We start from the raw sequence: 21623 nt of genomic DNA, 5'->3' as shown, positions 1-21623 counted from the left end.
CTGGCGTTTCACCTTCCTCGTGTGAGTACGTGAGGACAGAGTGGGGATTCTCCTGGCTTGCATGACTAGATGGGGTGACTTCTTGTTCATTAATAAATGTTTGTATATTTGGCAGAAGGTGGTTTAAAACTTGCTTCTAGTGTAACAAACCACCTGTTAGCAAGAGGGTCATAGTCTTACCCTCACATAGCTGGAGGCTTTCTACTTATAACAAAAAGAACTTTGTAGCTTCTAAAAACAAAATTGATTTACACTGGTTTCAACAATAGGATTATCACTGAGCATTTGAATATGTTCTCTAAACCTTCTTCCCGCAATAAGATACTAACCATCTAAGATAAACTATACTGACCTATTAGTAATGAGATAATTTTCTTCCAGACCTTGTCTCTGAAATTGTAGCTGCTTCTGAAGATCTTGTCTTCATGAAGATCTTGTCTGGTAATTTTTTCCAAATTACCATCTTCTCTCTTTAAGTAGTTCTAGATGTGCTAGGAATTTAATCCAAAGGCTCATTTTGCAGTGAGTATTAGCATATGTTACAGGAAGAATGGCCAGTGTAGGTTATACAGCAAATCAGGGTAAGTATAGGTCAGATACTATGGTTTCTGTGATAGTTCTCTTTCCCTTGCCCTTCCATGCAGCAGAGGGCAGTAGTGAACTGTGCATATTTCCTCCAGAAACAAACAAAATACATAATTAAAAAATCATATTGAAAATGTCTCCATTCAATAGTATTTTTGGTCACCTGAACGAACAGTAACTTACCCGAGCTACAATCCAGTATACAGTAGCTAATTTCAGATCTCAGACATATGGTTCAGTTCAGACAATTTAGGATTTGAGCAATAATATTATATTGCATCTAGTCATTCACAAAAAACATGTAGGCAGAAATTAAATATTTTAATTTTTTTCTAAGAAATTTCCTTAAGGAAATGTTATAGCATAAAGTTATCTTAACTACTTCTAGCTTAAAACATTGTCTTCTTCAAGGTAAATAGAATATTTTAATGAAATTCTATCTTCTTTAAAAGGCTTTTTAATAAATTAAATTAAAATATTGTTTCTTACCAAATAACCACATTTATGAATATGCAATTGACCTGAAGTATTAAATTTCAACTTTAAAAAAAATTTTATTTTCTGGTATTTACCTACATAGTTTTATGTTTATCCGCAGTTTTCCTTATTTTGTATCTTAAATGTCATCTACTGTCTTCCTAGTAAAGAAGATGAAAAGTCAGCTCTCTTACACTCCCCTCAGATATTCTCTCACCTTTTCCCTCCAAAAATGCCATTTTAAATTACTCAGTTTTGGGCCCTGTGCCTTAATCATAGAAGGCAATTAATATGGCAACATATTCAAACAGTTGAAAGGGATTTCCAACGAAGAAAAGATTACTCACATTTACTGAGTTCTGACTCTGTGCCCAGAATTTTCACCTGGTTTTAAATCACCATCACACAGAAAACCATTTCTGATTATCTTTCCAGACTGCAACATTTAAGCAGGTCTTTTCTAAGTAGAAAAGGACATGGGTTCTTGCCAAAAGCTTGGTAAAGCAAAAACGATCTCAGACTTCAGTTGCATAGCTCACAGTTAAATCCGCTCTTTCACTTACTAGCTGCCAGATCTTCCACTTCACAACCTCTGCTTCCCATCTAAGGCTTCCCAGAGCTGGGTAGCCGTGGCAGTGACCATTTTCCTGTCCCACTTACCTTGTTTGCTTACCTCTTATTGGAGGAACCTACCACTCCCTTGATGAGGGTCAGTATTTAAACACACACACATATATATATGTAATTATATTACATGTAAAAGGAAAAATGTTCAATTAAAATACACAGTTTGTTCTACTGGATAAAAAAAGAAAATTGAACTATATGCTATTCGTAAGAAGCATGCATTAATTACAACAACACTGAGAAGATGAAAGCAAAAGAAAGAAAATGATTTCCTATACAAACCCTAGTGAGAAAAAAAAAAGCTGATGTATATTGATATCAAAGTAGACTTTAAGAGAAAAAGTATTACTAGATATGTGAGCCATTTCATATGATAACATGATCAATTCAAGAGAAAGATATAACACTTCAATATTTGTATTCACCTAATTTATTTTTTAAAATATATAGAGATGGGCTTCCCTGGTGGCACAGTGGTTGAGAGTCCGCCTGCCGATGCAGGGGACACAGGTTCGTGCTCCGGTCCGGGAAGATTCCACATGCCACGGAGCGGCTGGGCCCGTGAGCCATGGCCGCTGAGCCTGCGTGTCGGGAGCCTGTGCTCCGCAATGGGAGAGGCCACGACAGTGAGAGGCCCGCGTACAGCAAAAAACAAAACAAAACAAAACAAAACATAAACGTTTAAGGTCGATCCTCATTCCCTGTCTTACAAACCTGTCTCTTCATGGTGAAATGTGGCCTGCCCAGCAGGATATTTTGTCTCTGTTAGGATGCTTCGAATCTGGACATACGGTGATGTGGAGAGGTGGGACTAACCCATTTAACAAATTCAAATGAACAAAGTCAAAGAATGCATTGTTCTTTTTTTAAAAAAAATTTTAATTTTATTGGAGTATAGTTGATTTACAATGTTGTGTAGTTTCAGGTGTACAGCAAAGTGATTCTGCATTGCTCTTAAGAAAGGGTACTAGTAGAGCAAAGATAAGGAAGCATGAGAATGAAATGCTGAGGGGAAAGAAAAAGGTTTAAAAACATATTTAAACCCAAGCAGTTATTTTCAGAAATTCTTAACACTCATCTCTAAAATGTTTTAGTTTCTCTTAAAAACAATCACTTTCAAATTGTCAAAGCAGCATCAGTGGTAATGTTAATCCTTACAGTTAATCACTAACTAAATATTCTTTGATATTATCAAAATTTTCAATATACATTGGATAGAATCCCTGGGCAAAACTCATATATAATTTCTTTTAATTTGAGTGTACGTTAGCCAATAAAATAAATAAAACTGACTTTATCAAACCACTATTTTGACTTATCATTCCAATTTTAGTAAATGCTCACTATTTTATCTCATAAATTATTTAATATATTCTGTCTCCTTCTAAGAAAAAACATTACAGACTACATTCTGTAATTTTTATTATGTTTCATTATTACCTACTAACATTAATACACATAAAAAGTTTTATTATGATGTTTAATAAAATTATTGGCATTACAGATTTTTATTATCAACTCTTGTTTGTTTTTTCCCAAAAGCCCAACATTAGAAATTGGCATTGTACTCACACACATTAAAAGTGTATCATATCTTATATCATGCTCTATCATAAATAATAATTTTAGTTACTGATTTTGCATTGCAAATTAAGCATGGAAAAAGTACAATGATATATTATCTTGTTTTTCTAATTTATAAAGATGGATAAACTGATTAAATTATTTGTACATCTTTTTAACCTTTACTGATTTTACTAGTCTATCTTTCATGTATATGCTGCAATTCATTTTTCAGCGGTTATTATGGTACTTTTTGAAATACTTTATTAACACTTGTCTGAAATTAAAAATGAAGTCTTTTTCTAAAATAAGACTAATTATATTTGAAATGACAATGAAGGTTTGATTTACCAACTTAAATAATAAGGCAAATATTTTCCATAGGCTGAATATGCTAACTGCTGCAGCCCCAAGATTTGAAGAAAAGATATTGTATACAAATAAGAAAATTTAAAACATTTTATCAGAAATACTGTATTGGTAAAGATGTAATACAGAAAAACATTTTGATTGTTCAAAGTTTTCTGAGCTAATTGAATTTAATGTAGAAATGAGTAACCAATGTAATTAATAGTTATTTGATACTTTTTGGAAATGTCATTTGGGGATCCATTCCAGAAACTGAAGAAAATGAATATCATAGTTGCCTATTGTGAACAAATATTTTTAATAATATAATATCTGAGAATTCAATTAGGCTTTCCTTCAGTGTCATCTTGACATATAATTCATAAGATGTTCAAAGAAATAAATGAAATTGCTCTAGTACAGTTCTTTCAATTACCCTCTAATTATTTACATGAACAAGGTTTCTCAAAGCTTATAAATATTAAAATGAAAAATAATAGAATTGACTGAGTCTTTCTAGGACTGTATTATGTTTATGCATGGACATATAAACTAACTGGGTATTAAAAAACACTATTTGGTTCATGAAGAGGTACATTTCCAGAAGTATATACTTGTATTGGATGCATTTAAAAAAGTGTTGTAACAATTTTATTTTAAAATGTCAATATGTACTATATTACAGAAATTACACTCTCTGTTAGTGTTTAGGCTCCTATGAAGAAATAGGTTGTCACTTTAACATATGCCTGAGGTCCATACTAGTTTAAAATTCCTTGAGGAAGTTGTGAGCAAAAAAGTTTTCAGAACAGTTATTTCTCTTAGCAACTTGTTTGTTTTCTTCACAGTAGTTGGCATTTTGCAGATGATTACATTATTGCTCAGAGAATCTCAGATGTCAATAGCAGACTACTCTGGTACCAGAAGGCTTACTAAATATTATAGACCCTTTCAGAATTTCCAAGAGTACTAAAGATATAGACCCTAAGACGATATTAAACTGGTCACAGTTCCCAAGCATGCTGTGGGGTTTTCTCTGGCAATAGCACTCGGTCATGTGACACTTTGGACTGCCATCCCAGGATTTCAAGTGCCTTTGCCCACACCTGCCAGGTGACTGATTTCCCACCCTCCCCAACATTTACCTCTACTATTTGCTCATTTGCTTGGGTGCTAATGACTGGTGAAACCTAGACCATCTACCTGCACCTGACTTAAGGAAGTTGGATATATGTTTTTTGTTCTATCTTTAGAAGCTAGAACTCAAAATACAGAAAATTACTAAGATTAAAGAAGGAAATGTAATGATTCTGGACAAGTACAAAGGAAAAATGTCCACTGTAGAGATTTCTTTGTCTTCTCCAATGGAGAATAATCTCCTTGAAAGCTGTCCTTTTTCTTTTTCACTCCATCCACAGCAATGGACAGACCATACCTTCATGGAAAAAGTGTGTCACTTGCATTGCATAATTTAGGAAGTAGAATTGGGATAAGGAGAGACTTTCTCTGGCAACATCAATGAGCAGCATGTTTGTAATAGATGGTCAACTGCCTCATATTTTTGTTTTTGTTTTGTTTTTGTTTTTGCAGTACACGGGCCTCTCACTGTTGTGGCCTCTCCCGTTGCAGAGCACAGGCTCCGGACGCGCAGGCTCAGCAGCCATGGCTCACGGGCCCAGGCGCTCTGCGGCATGTGGGATCTTCCCAGACCGGGGCACGAACCCGTGTCCCCTGCATCGGCAGGCGGACTCTCAACCACTGCACCACGAGGGAAGCCCCTGCCTCATATTTTGATTGATAAAGCCCAAGGCCTCTGAGCTATGAGACATAGAAGGAAAGAAATAAAAATACTTTCCTTATCCTTCTTTATGTGGATGTTGCTGCTTTCTCATGAGAAGCATAGGAAGGCCCAAATTGGCAATTTACACTATTAGAGACAGTGCATGGTTTGTCAGTTTCTAAATTAAACGTGATTCAGGGCTCTTCAGAATACGCTGGGATGAGTATTGTCTAAACATGTTTGTGTTATGTTTTCAGTGTATTCACTGAATCTATACTCATTTTTATATGCTGTGCATTATTAATCTATTTATCACACCATTCTATTAGCCCAGTATAAATGAAAATTGATGTTACTTCCTTCTAACTTCTGAAAACATGTATTATTACTAAAAAAACCTGGGAACCACTAAAAAATGTTCTTCTGCTTATAGCACATTACAAAGCCAGCTTCCTATACTTATTAATGTTAAAGTTCCATTGACCTTCGTTATAGATTGAATTTTGTTCCCCCCAGATTCATATGTTAAAGTCCTAACCCCCAGTACCTTAGGATGAGCGCTTATTTGGAGAGATAGGAGGTAATCAAGTTAAAGTGAACCCTAATCCAATATGACCTGTGTCCTTATGAAAAGGGAAAATCTGACCACAGACATGTGTTCAAAATGCTATGTGAGTGTGAAGGCAGAGATAAGAGTGACGCATGGGGTGAAGCCAAGGAAAACTACAGGTTGACAGCAAATCACCAGAAGCTAAGAGAAAGGCATGGAACAGGTTATCTTCCAGCCCTCAGAAGGAACCAACTCTCCTGGCACCTTGATCTTGGACTTCCAGACTCCAGAGCTGTGAGAACTTAAATTCTCAAGTAGCCTTGAGGAATTTTTTAATCTATAGGAGAACTTCAGAGCTTGTTTTTACATTGTACTCCAGCTCCTGGAGAGGTGTTCTTGGGCACAGGTCACATCTAAGGCCATTTGTTGGATCACTGTGCTGGATGTCAGCTTTTCTGGGGAACTGAGAAAAAAGGATAAAACTCTGGAAGCCAAAGAATTATAGTCTTTCCTTTGGGTCAGCATCTATTGGGATACCCCTTCTTTTGAGTTACCTGTCTGCCATGCAGCTAGTGGAGTATAATCTTCCTACTTACTCCTGAGGGGCTCTATTCTAGGCAGCATGAAAATGAGCAGTTTAGACAAACTGAGTCAGGCCTTGGCAACAACTTTCTTTTGCCTTGTCTTTTCTTTCTGATCTTTCTTTGGATTTAGTTTTCTCACTCCATTACGATGAAATAGTCACAAATAGCTGGAATTCTGGTATGAGCTTAAAAGAAAAGGACCAAGGAAGCAGCTCACCCTGTCTTTATTACCTAAGCGTTCTTGCAGCTCCATATTGCCCAGGAGACTACATCCAATTTACAGATGAAGTTGGGAAGAATTGAAATCTTAACAATATTGATACTCTAACAATAAATACAGTATATCTCTCCATTTATTTACATCTTTGATTTCTTTCAACAGAGTTCTTTAGCTTTCCACATGTAGATACTGTACATATTTTGTTGAATTTGTAACAAAGTATTTTTTGGTGCTTTTGTAAATGGTGTCGTGTTTTTAATTTCAAACTTCAATTGTTCATTGTTGGGACTCAGGATAGCAAAAATAACTTTCGTGTATCAAACTTTTATCCTGGAATCTTATATTTGCTTATTAGTTCCAGGAAATTTTTCATAGATTCTTTGGAATTTTCTCCATAGGCAATCATGTCATCTGTGAACAAAGAGAGGTTTGTTCCTTCTTCCAATATGTATACATTTTATTTCATTTTATTGCCTTATTGCACTAGCTATGACTTCCAGGGTAACATTTAATAGGTGTGGTAAGAGAGGACATAAGTGTCTTGATCCTGATGTTAGGGAGAAAGCATCCAGCTTCTCACCATTAAGTATAATGATAGCTGTATTTTTTTTGTTTTTTTTTAAATAGTTGTTCTTCATCAAGTTGAGAAAGTTTCCCTCTATTCCTATTTTTCTGAGACATTTTATCATGTATAGGTGTTCGATTTTGTCAACTACTTTTTCTGCATCAATTGATACAATCATACAATTTTTCTTCTTTAGCCTACTGATGTGACTTTGTTTTTTTGTTTTGAATGTTGATTTTTTGAATGTCAAACCAGCCTTGCATACCTAGAATAAGTCTCACTTGGTAAGACATACTATTCTTTTCATTCATTGTTGGGTTTAACCTGCTAATGTTTTTGTTGAGGGTTTCACATCTATCTTCATGCAAGATATTGGTCTATAGTCTCCTTTATTTTGCAATGCCCTTATCTTGTTTTGGTATAAAAGTAATGCCACTCTCATAGAATGAATTAGGAAGTGTTTACTTCAGTCTTCTGAAAGAGATTGTAGAGAGTTGGCACAAGATACACCACATCATAAATGTGTCGTAGAATTCAGCAGTGAAACTATCTGGGTCTGGTTCTTTCAGCTTTGATGGGTTATTAGTTATTGATCCAATTTCTTTAGTATATATAAGCCTATTCAGATTATCTGTTTCTCCTTGTATGAGTTTTGGGTGGATTGTGTCTTTCAGGAATTAGTTCATTTTATCTAGAAATTTATAAAACTTGTGAGCATAGACTTGTTCATAATGTTCTCTTATTATCCTTTTAATGTCCCTATGATCAGTAGTGGTAGCCCATTTTTTATTTCTGATATTAATACTTTGTGTCTCCTGTCATTTTTCTTTAATCTGGCTAGAGATTTCTCAGTTTTATTGATCTTTTAACAGAATCAACTTTTGATTTTGTTGAGTTTCTCTATTATCTTCCTGTTTTCAATTTTATTGATTTTTGCTCTAATTTTTACTATTTTCTTCTGCTTTTTTAGACTTATATTCATCCTCTGTCTCTTCTTTCATAAGATGGAAACTTCGGTTATCTATTTTAGATCTTTATTCTTTTATAATGTGTATGTAACATTATAAACTTTCCTCTAAGCACAACTTTTTTTGCATCTCACAAATTTTGATGTTCTATTTTCATTTTTACATAGTTCAAAATATTTTAAAAATTATTTTAAGAGCTTTTCTTTTCCCTATGTGTTATTTAGGAATGTGCTGTTTAATTTCCAAATATTTGTGGATTTTTCCAGCTATCTTTCCCTTATTGACGTTTCATTTAATCCATTGAAGTCTGAGAACGTACTTCGTATGATTTCTAGTCTTTTAAATTTGTTAAGCTTCATTTTATGGTCATGAATTTGGTCTCTCATTGAATGTTCCATGTGAACTTAAGAAGGATATATATTCTGTTGTTATTGGATGGAGTATTTTATAAATGTCAGTTGCATCAAGTTGTTCAGGTCAATTCTATGCTTACTGATTTAGTGCCTGCTTGATTTATCAGTTAATAAAAGATGGCTGTTGAAATCTCCAAATATAATAGTGGATTTGTCTATTTCTCCTTTTAGTTCTATCAGTTTGCATTTCTCTTATCAATTTTTACCTCATGTATTTAAGCTCTGTTGTTAGATGCATACATATTTAGGATTTTTAGGTCTTCCTGGAGATTTGATCTCCTCTCATTATTTCATGTCCCTTTTGAACCCCTGGTAATTTTCCTTGTTCTGAGTTCTGCTCTGTCTGAAATTAATATAGCTACTCCAGCTGTCCTTTGATTAGTGTTAGTGCGGTATAGTTTTCTTCTTCTTTTCCTTTAACTTACTTGAATTTTATAATTAAAGTAGGTTTCTTGTGAACAAACTAAAGTGGAATCATTTTTTTAAAAAATTTCAGTTTGGGAAGTTCCTATTGATATGTCTTCAAACTAACTGATTCTTTCCTTGGCCATGTCCAGTTGATCAAAGGCATTCTTCATTTCTGTTCTGTTGTTTTTATTTTTATCATTTCCCTTTGATTCTTTCTTAGTGTTTCCATATTTCTGCTTGCATTACCCATATGTTCATGCATGTTGTGTACTTTTTTCCTTTAGAATTCTTAACATATTAGTTATGTTATTTTAAGTTTTCAGTCTGATAATTCCAATAACTGTGTCATATCTGAATATGATTCTGGTGCTTGCCTTGTCTGTTCAGACTCAGATGTTTTTTCTTTTTGGTGTGTCTTTTAATATTTTCGAAAGCTGAACATTTGGATCAGTAATAGAAACCGTGGTAAATAGACCTGTAGTGTGAAAATGTACTAATCTGGCTAAGAGTTGGGATGTGTTTAATGCTTACCATTGTTGTTAGTGCCAAAGGCTTCAGATTCCTCTGTTGTCTTTCTTTGTGTCTCTCCTCTTGACTTTGGGCTTCCCTAAGCACTTCTTCTCAAAGAAAGTCTGTGTCTTGCAGTTTTTTCAGCTGTAATCCATGATTACCTTCCTGAGGCCCTGTTGCTGTGGTGATCATGTGTGGAAGAGAAGTGTTCTATAATCTCATGATTAAATCTCAGTCTTTTAGTCCATCTATCTAGGCTATGACTTTCACAGGCACTTCTTAAGTGATACAGCTTTTCTCCCCCTTACATAAGAAAGGAAGTCTAGAGGGGGCTAGAACAGGAGAAACGTCCTTTCTTGAGCTGGGATAAAGCTCTGGCAAAATCTTTTCCTTAGAAGTAAACCTTTTTTTAAATTTTTAATTTAATTTAATTTTTATTTATTTATTTATTTTTGTTGCCTTGGGTCTTTGTTGCTGCGCAAGGACTTTCTCTAGTTGCATCGAGCTGGGGCTATTCTTCATTGTGGTGCACAAGCTTCTCGTTGCGGTGGCTTCTCTTGTGGAGCATGGGCTCTAGGTGCACAGGCTTCAGTAGTTGTGGCACATGGGCTCAGCAGTTGTGGCTCGCAGGCTGTAGAACACAGTCTCAGTAGTTGTGACACATGGGCTTAGTTGCTCCGCAGCATATGGGATCTTCCCAGACCAGGGCTTGAACCCATGTCCCCTGCATTGGCAAGCAGATTCTTAACCACTGCACCACCAGGGAAGTCCTGAGGGTAAACCTTTTTTAGTGGTGAGTTCTCTAGACATGTTTCACAATGATTACTCTTCCCTTCATCCTGCCAGACCCAGGAGGGTATCTTTCTAGGATCTTCATCATGAGAATCTGGTGAGGTTACTAGAGGTAAACCAGTGAAAATGCAGGAGATTGCCTAAAATTGCAGCCCCTAGGGATTTCTTATTCTTAGGTTAGTCCATAGTCAGCCTCCAGAGATTCATCAAAATTACCATTGAAGAGTTCCTACTAGTTTATGCCTCCAGCAGCTTTTGTTTCACTTCAACACTTAAATCATCTCTGCTATGATTATCTGGTTTACCTTTCTTTCTGGTTTTCAGGGTGTTAGTTTTCTCTAAAACCTCAGCTCTCTGTTGGACCCAAGAGAAGTCATTGGTTTTCAGTTTGTTCAGCTTTTTCATATAGTAAAGGCAGGACTGATAACTGCCAAGCTCTTTACATGTCAGTGTTGAAACTGAAAGTCTTAAGTCTCATTTCTAAAACCCAAATTAGTAATGATGATGACAATAATAATAATAATTAATAGTAGCAGTAACGGTATAAATTCTAAAGGTACAATTGCATTAGATTTATATGCGTATTAAACAGTTTCTTTGCTTGCCATCCCTCTTGCATCTCAGATGTTCCTTAGTCCTTCTGGGACAATCTTTCCTCTTTCTTAAAGTATATCCTTTCATAGCTATGTTTAATTTTTTCATTTTTCTGATATCTCAAAAGTAATCTTACTTATACATTCTAATTCTAGATGCTAGTTGTTTGTGGGCCATGATTCTCGATTAACTTATATTCTGCATTAAAATGCTAAAGTTTTTATTATATTTTCTTTTGACTCCCTCAGTGTCATTGAAAATCTTTTCATCTGTCTACAAGCCATCTCTCTGGATGGTATCTCTTTCTCTTCATTTTCCTTTTCTACTTTTGTTTTGGCTGCACTGCGTGGCATGTGGGATTTTAGTTCCCCAACCAGGGATCAAACCCAGGCCCCCTGCATTGGAAGCATGGAGTATTAACAACAGGACCACCAGGGAAGTCCCCATTCTCCTTTTCTGTTCTTCTTTCTTCTTCCCTTTCATCTTCTCCTCATCCTCTTTATCATTTTTTTCTCTGCCTTTAGATAGTTTCCTTTCTTCTTATAAGCTTAGAAATTCTTTATTGAGGCATCTCTCATCATTATACAGTATCTAATTGTGTAATAGTTAGATGGCCTCATTATTTTGTCTACAATATGTCACATTTCCTTTATAACCTTAGCTTTCTTTCACTATTCCTTTTACTAAAACATCTATTAAATTGTTCCTGTAAGCTAGCATTAAGTCCCTGCACTTAATCCTCTCAGCAACATTATAAATTTAGGGGTTGTTACTGTCCCCATTTTATGGCTAACAAGACTGGCTGAGACATACTAAGTAAGGACAGAATTGGACTCTGAGCACAGGTGTGTCTGGTCCCAGAGTCATCTCTCCTAAGTATCACCATCATGTGACCTTTCCACCTAAATTCTCAGCCTGGCTGGCCTACTGAGTTTTCCACATTTCAATTCCCCCTACTATTACTACCTATACTATTTACCTGACTGATAATAATCATTTAGTTATTTTCACTTTAACATTAATATATCTTTCTCTTCCCATGGTATTAGTCTCTTAAGAGCATAAAATGTGTCATTTGCCATGCTCCACAGCAGCTTCTAATACAGTGTTATGGAAAAATTAAGTGTTCAATAAGTACTAATTAAACCATGAAAAAATTCAATTATCTTAAAAGAAACAGGTAGTTTTTTCTCTGAATAAACATGCCAATCAGAATAATATAATAAGTATGTTGAATTAAAATGCATGTATATGGCAATTAACTGAAAATAAAAGAAAATCTACGGCCACTAAGGGGAGTGTGGTAAAAAGAAGGGTGATGTTTGGGCTCATAATGTGTCGCTAAAATCATTAAAATGACTGTGGTCTATTTTGTTCCTTGTTAACATACGTGAATATATTGGGGTTATATTCTACATTTCTGAGTTTGTGTTTTAACTGAAGTAATTTATCAATTTTTAAACATACCCAAGGTTTCCACATTTCTCCAAGGCATACTGGATGATAATTTTAAAAGCAGGCATCAGAAGAGAGCCCGTGATCAGGGCTACAGTCAGTGTGGACAAAAATGTGCTGCTAGCATTACGGTAACAGGCTGAATTCTTAGACATCAACAACATGCTTTCCTTACCGCAGTGTGTTCCCCTATACTGTTTCATCATTATGAGTACTTGTTTAAAACCCATTTACAAAGCTGATTGCCAAGTACTGTATTGTCTAGAACTACTGCAAGAGATTTAGGTGCATGAAGTTCACACTTGGTTATTAGACCTTTAACTGCTTTGTTGCTTGCCAAGCACAGTTAATACACGAAAACAGTATAATCAAGATGATGAAAGTTTAAGTTTCCCATGGCTGCCTTTACTTGCCTACCCTTCACTTCCACCTTTGATATTCGTTCCAGAAGATTTACTGCCTCCCAATAGTCTTACATTCTTGGAATCAATTCCAGTAAGGCTAGTTATGTGGTGGTCTAATCCCTTCTTGCTCTGCTCCAAGTTGGCTTTTGCTTGTTATTTCAAATAAAATAATTTTACTGCCTCCCTAATGTGTCCATGTAGTAAAAGTCTCAGGAGAGTCTTGATGCCTCTTTTTGAAATGAGCGAATGCAGCTTTGGGGAAACTGCAGGCAGACTGGGGTGGTTATCAATATCATGCAGAACTCACGACGAGTCTGTGATTCAGAAACAGCCACGCATGCAAGCATGTGTGCACACGTACCAACGAGCCCTGTGACGAGAGGCATTGGCAAGAATGGGTGGCAGTCTGGCGACAGTGAAGTGGAGATTTGGGGAACGCAGCCAGAGGGCTGCTGGTCTGCGAGCTCCCCAGACTCCTCGACCACTTACAACCACTGTGACGCAAATGTGCTGTCAAACTAAACTCAGGAACATAAAAGAACTGATGGAATGACAGACAAATATAGGGAGGAAGGCACATTAAGGAAGAATGGAAAAGAACAAAGGAAATAAGAGATCAGTGTGGGGAAGACAAAATTTCTCAACATTATCAGCACTCCAGGCAGGCATAACAAGATTCCCGAGAATCATTCTGTCTTGACATTATAGTACAAAACTAGACAGCCAATCTCTGACTTATGGTGAGAATCGCTTCATTTGTGTCATTCGTTCGTAGTGCTGAGAAAACTAATGATGTGTTCTTACTGAACACAGATTAGCTTATGAATCACAGACTTTTGACATGTTCAATGTACAGTCAAAGATGGGTTAGATTAGGCTCCCTAGAAAATGGATCCACAAGGCTGTGCAGAGCAGCTGCATTGTGCAAATGTGTTTCTAGTTTGTGCCCAGGCAGCTCTTGTCCTTCTTTCTCGCTTCTCATCCATACCACAATTACACTTGTTACATGGGAGACAGCTCCTTTGAAAGCATTTAGAGGTATAAGTAATTACATATTGTTTTTGTCCCTCAAACCCAGAAAAATTTACTTATTTCTTGATATGAGTACGTCTGGTATTTTAAAAATGATTTAAATTTTGGTTATTCTCTGAGATACTGAGATTTAGAAATTGATATGGAAATAAACACAATCCACTAATTTTTGAATTGTTTATAAACTTTCAGCAGCTATAGAACAGTTTAATTGGAATTGTTTGGACTTCCTATGAGGTAAGTTTAAAAAAGATTTGAACCAGAAATCCAGGGATATGACTCTAAACTCTGATCTTAGATAAGTCATTACCAACTAGAGATCTTAATGTGAGAGAAGCTAGTTTTCTTTTCTTTTATATACATATATTATACATTTCATATATACATATAAAGCTTTGGGTTTTTCCACCAAAATTTTTAGGGTAAAAACAATCTTATGATACTTGTTTTATTTAGTCGAATTTAAGGTAAAGAGCTACAACAGGTATTTGTGGGACTGTATTTGAAGAGGTTAGGTCACCTTAGTGTAATGTGTTTAACTTTTTCCTTCCATTTATTTGCAAAATTATAAACAGCAGGATACCCATAATTAACTCTCAAAGTTAAATAAAAAACACAGCTAATTTTAAATTACTGATTTAAAATGTGACATTCTACAAATATCTTTTACTGTTAATTTTAATAGATAATTTTAATTGTTTCAGAAAAATCTTTAGTTAAGTACATAAAAATAATTTCATTAATTAGCTTTTACTTTTTTTTTTTTGCTGTACGTGGGCCTCTCACTGTTGTGGATTCTCCCGTTGTGGAGCACAGGCTCCGGACGCGCAGGCTCAGCGGCCATGGCTCACGGGCCCAGCCACTCCGCGGCATGTGGGATCTTCCCGGACCCGGGCACGAACCCGTGTCCCCTGAATCGGCAGGCGGACTCTCAACCACTGCGCCACCAGGGAAGCCCTAGCTTTTACTTTCACTGTAGTTTACATTTCTAATGTAACTATGTTCCAACGTTTTATATTCTATGTACATTCACATGGTATCTTTAATCCTTTAGATAGCTACTGACAACAGAATACAAATTATGTGAAATTTTAAAGTATAACAATATATAGTGATTGGAACTCATTTAAACATCACTGGGACATCAATAGAATGACACATGTGCCAAAATAATTTAATATACTGTCTTTGATATTTCATTGACTTTTAGTGAAGCCTTATACGTATTTTTCATTTTATTGTTTTGAATGTGTGTTAATCAATGTAGGAGGATGGGGTATCTTTTATTAAATAGTTTGTGGTTTGATTTATACCTTTTAAATATACAGACATATGGTACACAGGCCTTCATTTGTACTCTTGACCCAGGCCCTGCAAATGTTGAGACAGTCTAACTTTTGACAGCTTAGATATAGCGTGAATCTTACCTTTTCCAGACGTATGGAAAGGGCTGTTTTTCTATGTTTGTTTCATTAATGTGAGAATCCTGAAAAAAACAACAACAACAACATACTTTCTAATTTATTTTGTATAGAAATCAACTCATACAATGTTCTAAAGTTGTGAGATAAATTATTTAAAAGTTGTTTTAAGTGCTTTTTTAAATATGAGAAGTTATTTATAATTTTAGTGAAGACCCTGGGTATTGAGTTTGGAATTATCTAGTAATATACCACCAATAAAGCAGAGCTCACGAACAATCATTTTTAAACTGATTATTCACTGATCTGATATACACTATATGTCTTTTTTTATGAGGGAGTTCCATGTGACATATTCCTTCCATTTGAAGAATGAAGATTGAGGCTGTTCACAGAGGACCTCAGGGAAGAATCTATCTCATCAGTCATTACTTCTCTCCCCCCACCCAATTGGTTGGTCTCTTTGACTCAATCTTCATGATTCAAGATGTGAGTCTGTCTAACTCTGCCAGAGATGCTTGGTGGGGTCCCATGTTTCAGTGGACATCTCTGATATCTGACTCAATTGAAAACTCCCTCCTTTTGATATGAATTCCGCAGTATATGTTGAAAGGTTCTATTGTTAGTTTTCCTTTCTCTTTTTTATATAAGCCCTCAACTTGCCTGCTTTTGAATTGTTTCAGTCTTTACTTTCAAACAAATCATAATTTGTAAACTATTACCTACCTTCCACAGTTCCAAGTTCAAGTAGCTTCACCAGGCATGGAGCCAGGGCATTAGGGTATGATACCTTGTTATTAGATAAGAGACATGGTGACTAGGCTTGCTCAGCCTTTCTTCATAAGTTCTTTGTAAGAATCTTACTTCTCTGGGCCTCTTACAGTCTGTAAAATAGTGACTGAATGGGCCTTTATGTCTCTTAAAACGCCAACATTTTTTGAATCATTACTATTCTTTTAGGTACTTTGGTACTCATTTATCAATGAAAGAATAATTGATACATAGTTACTCCAATATGTAAGTTGATAATACAAGGAAGAAGTAAAAAAATAAACTTTCTAATTTCAAGAAGTGTTACACAGTTTTAAAATTCTAGGATAATGTAATGTTCTTTTTTGTCTGTGTGACTGTATAAGAATAGATCTTTTCATGTCCCCTTCTTAATCATTATTCATTGAAGAGCTCTTGTATAAGACTATCCCTCTATCAATGATCCTTATTCTATTGAGATGTTATTCAGCTCCAATACACTGCCATATTTTTATTATAAGAGCTTTATTGAGATGTAATTCACATATCATACAATTCATACATTTAAAGTGTACAATTAAACAGTATTTTAGTATGACCAAAGACATGCTACATCACATAGTCAATGTGAGATTAAACCATAGTTTTATACAGGGATAGGTTGATGCAACAAATTAGAAGCATACTTTCTATTTTACTTATGTTTTGAAATAACACCCCCCCCCCCACCTCTGCAACACACACACACACACACACACGCAACACCCTTTTTACTGGATTGGAGAAAATAGCAAGAATGATATGGATGCATAATGTTTTTTTACCCATGTATTGTGTTTCTATCTTTGAGAAAATAACATTGTATTACATCTGATGTGACATAATGAAATATAAGTCAGGTTGAGTATGGGTAGAATCCATTGACCAATTACAAAACAGAAGAGGTCTCCTGGGTGCTAAAATATCCAGGTTTTAGTTGTAATGATCAAGGGCAACTTTGTACCTCCAGGTCTGCCCCATGTTTCTATCTTTAAATACATACACACATACATGCATACATACTGCCATTTCTATACAATGTATTTTGTTCATTCTCCTCCAGATATCAAGTAGTATAGTTTTATGTACTTTCATCCTGCTCTAAGTATTCATTATTATTTTCAGAGACTTTCAAAAACAACATTATTCAAACTGGGATACATGTATCCCAGGGGTATATAAAGACTTTCCATGTGGTAAGAGGGCAAGATATTAATTCTAATGGGATAATGTTAAGATAATCAACTACTGAATCTTCAACATTTACTCCTAAATTTTATCTCCTAGAATATAACTCCCTGAGAACTCATCTGTGGTTCAAATATCCCCTTCAAAATCACTCGTCCCTCATTTTTACACAGTAAAGGCACAGCTCTCACCCATATTCAGTCTTACTTTACCCATGGGCATGTATCAAAACTTTTGTGGCACCAAACAAAGAGAGATATATCGGTGAGAGTGATGTGAAAATGAGTAACTCTAATGAATAGGTAAGAAATCATTTTTGCAGGTCTAGTGGTTTGCAATTCTTTACTTTCAAGAGCATTGAAGGAAGACATAATAAAAATGTCAGGCAATTCATCATTAAAAATATTTTCGATGAAAGATTCTTAGGTGGCTTTTGGCATAAAACTTGGATGAAATGTAAAGAATTGATTGATAGTACACTAGAAAAACTCTTTGCATTTTTATTTACTTAGTATGTGAACAGAATTTCTCAGCCCTTACATCTATAAAAGCAAAAAATAGGAATAGAATTTATGCTGTCTACTCTAGCAAAAACTAATGTTATTCATAAACACATTAACTCATTAGTGAATAAACCAACACAAATCAACAGCAGATGCACTTCCAAAAATACTTTTTATGATTAGTATTTTGTTTCAAGTTTATATTTACATCATTTTGATCAATTATGAACTAGCAATAATTGTAATGACTTTTTAATTCAGAAGAACTTTCCTTTTAACACTTAGAGATTTGTGGGTCACAGAATTTAAAAATTTTAATTCCAATATGTACATACTTTTCTTAAGTAAAAGTCTGAGTGATGAGTATAAGATTTGCCAGCATGAAATTATATTACATTAGGATAAAATGCTATATAGGAACTAGGATGAAAATTGTAGCTCATGAAAAAAAAGATATATAAAGGTTGAAGACATTGTTTATGCATTTGTAAATGATAATGGTGAGTATGGAATCGTCATGGTATTTAGATTGCAGGAGATACATTTAAGAGTATTACAGTAGCTTTATTTTAAAAGTCAATATTTACAATATGTTGGAATTCATATCTTTTGCAACCAATTAAACTTTCGTTGAAAAGTTATTGATATCGATTTGCAAATGTGTGTGGGATGTTTTCTTCAATATTCCTTTAGGAGTAAAAAAGCAAAACGTTTGGATACTCTAATCTATTGACTAAATCATCATGTATCCTTCAGACCCTTTTAAAGATAAAGAGTGAATGAGCCTGGGTAGCTAAACTACCCAGATATCCTCTAGACATCATGATTTTTTGAAATTATTAAATATTTTCTTTAGTGTAGTATAAACATCAAATATTTTCCTTTAAATGAGATATTTCATATTTGAATGAAAATTAACTTTACTATCATTCTGGAGTTACTCAGCAAAGTTGTGCTTTAAGATATGTCTGTGGTGCCTTCACATTGAATTAATGGTGTTCACTGCCCTCACACCTGCCATAATTTCTAGGTCATGGTTCTTTCATGATGTTTCTCTGGTTCTCCAGAACTCCAAATTCATCTTAGCCTTGCTGGGCAGAGATTTATACTTCTACACTTTATATTTTACTGAAATCACACCCTTGTGGGCTTTTAAAACTTATTGTTAATTACTTTGTTTTTGGAAAGTTCCCGTTATTTCCCAGAAGTCCATAGTTTTAATTATTATTTGATAAACATTGCATAGAATATTCTAACTTGCTCAAGAATCCTAAAAAGATGATATTATATATAATGATAATTATAACACGAGCAATATCACAAACAACAGATAGAAAATTTACCCAAGGCAACATGACAACTAAGTGGCAGGGTAATTTGCTACCAAAACCTAAACTCTTAACTGTTATACCAAAGTAGTAGCTGCAGTTATTACTAGGATCCACATACAATATTACACATATAATTGGCCTTCCAACTTTCTAACGTTTTAAAATCTAAATTTATTAATTTAAGTTTTAAGTGGCTAGGTCATAAAAATAATATAATTAGGAATAAATGGTCAAATCTCATCCATCGTAGATGGAAGATCACAGATTTCTCCTTTCATGTGGTCTATTTGTCTTCAAAATGATGCCACTGGTTATATTACAGACCAGTGTGGCCGGAACTGGGCAAAGGACCACCACTCCTAAAAGGCTTAGAGGTCTAAATTCTACTAACTGACATTATATTAGAAAGTCACCTTTATTATTAAACTGTATTACTGGAAAGGCAGAGAAATTAAACGTTCTTTACTGCTGAAGAGGTTTTTTTTCCCTCTTTGCAAGCCTGAGTTCCCAAATCAGTGTGAAATTAGATTTTGTTGTTTACATTGGTCTTAAATTTAAAATGTCATAAAATGTTTTTTAAAGTTGATTTATGCCATCTCCAACCATGCCAAGGGGAGAAAAAAAGACGATCAAATTTTGTACTTGAAGTACACAATTCCTTTTACTACCACCACTCTGAAATATTTTTTTTAAATAGTCATGGGAATGGCAAAAACCACTTTATCCTCTGAAACAAACATGATGGAATCAAATAAAATGATTTTTGATAGTTTTTTCCCTTTACTGAGAAAGTTTTTAACCAAGTTGCACTTCCATTGCATAACACTACATGTTCCCCGGAAATATCTTTCACATAAAATATCATTAAGCATTATTCTGAAATGATCACAATAGAAAAATGATTCTATAGATATGGCAACCATAAAACAATAAGAGTTAGGAAACAGGTTTCAGGACTAGAGTGAAATATTAAATGAAAACCAGCCTACATAGGCCAAAATTGGAAGAAGAGAAAAGCTAGAAGTTGGCTAATAAAGAGAGAAGTCCCAGAAATAAAAAAAATAAAAGTCATATTTTGTGCTAAGATAAGACAAAAAACAATGGACAAATAGTTTTGAAACTGAATTCTTCTTTCCTCGGTTTTAAGAAGATGGGTAGAACATTAATGATTCTGTACAAAATGGAAGACCAAAAAATCACCTTTTGTGAAATTTGTGCTGAAAATATGTTTAACTCTAGTGCTGACTTGTTCTTAATTGTAATTTGATATCTTTTTAGAAAGAAATCAATATATACATTGGGCTTCATACACAGAAATTTATGAAGGATTGTGGAGTTAAAGGGAAACTTCAAGATGAAGTCCAGCCCTCATTCATTCATTCATGCATTTATTTAATATTCCATCATTCACTCAGCAAATATATTCTTCAATAACTGGGGACAGATCAGTGAATACACAGATAAAAATCCTTACTTGTAGGCTGGTAGGGAGATACAAACAACAAATAAGTAAATATATAAAGCAGCGATAAGGGCTCTGTAGAAAGAAAAAAGGTAAGGAATGGTGATAAAGAGAATGGAAATAATTGCATTAGTAAATAGGATGTTGGGAGGAAGGTTTCACTGAGAAGATGGCATCTGAGGAAGATCTGAAGAAGGTGAGGGATGACACCTGTAGATACCTAGTGCAAGAGTTGCTTAGAAGCAACAAATGCAAAGAGCTCAAGATAGTGGTGTGCCTGTCATCAGGGCAGGTACCAGGGGTATAGAACCTGCCAAAAGGTCAACTCTGGGCAGATACATTATTAAAAGATGTCCTATTATATGGACTGATGCAGGATTTCAGTCAGGGCCACCCTTAGGTTGTATGGGGATCCAGGCAAAAAATTTTTGTGGTCTCTGTCTTTATAAACAATTTGATTAATTGGTATTACATTTTAATTGGTCTGTGAATGAAGATTTAGAATAATGAGTAGATAAGAGGTACTTATTTGTTTATTGGGAGCCATCATCCTGGCTACAGATGGGCAGAGATTATTATTCAGCCTCTTTGTTCCCAGCTCCTAGTACTCATATCCTTACAAGAGGCACTTTCTCCCATCCTGTTAATTCCATTGCCTGTTTCATTTGCCCTGCTGCCTAGTCATCAATTCAATCTCTAGCCCTTGGCAAGATTCTGCACAATTACTGTGCAATTTTATTAGATCAACTAGTGTACTTGAAACAGTGACACCAGTAAGAAGATTATTGTAATAATCCAGGAGATTGAGGATAGTGATCAACTGTGTCAAATACTGCTGAGACATCAAAAAATATGAGGTCTGAGGAATGATCATTGGATCATCAGCCTTCCCTGAATGTTCATGTTGACTAACGTGTGAACACCACAAAAAATAGAAAATTCCTTGCTAAAGTACTCATTCTATATTTCCACAGCTCTGGATGTTGCATTTCTGCTTACGGTACGCAATGTCTAAAACTGAAAGCTTAATCGCCTGATGAGTCCATGAACTAGT

This window comes from Aethalodelphis obliquidens, unplaced genomic scaffold (assembly GCF_003676395.1).
Source record: "Aethalodelphis obliquidens isolate GAN/ISIS:26980383/991018 unplaced genomic scaffold, ASM367639v1 scaffold4, whole genome shotgun sequence".
Classification (NCBI taxonomy): domain Eukaryota; kingdom Metazoa; phylum Chordata; class Mammalia; order Artiodactyla; family Delphinidae; genus Aethalodelphis; species Aethalodelphis obliquidens.
This window is presented reverse-complemented; position numbering follows the sequence as displayed.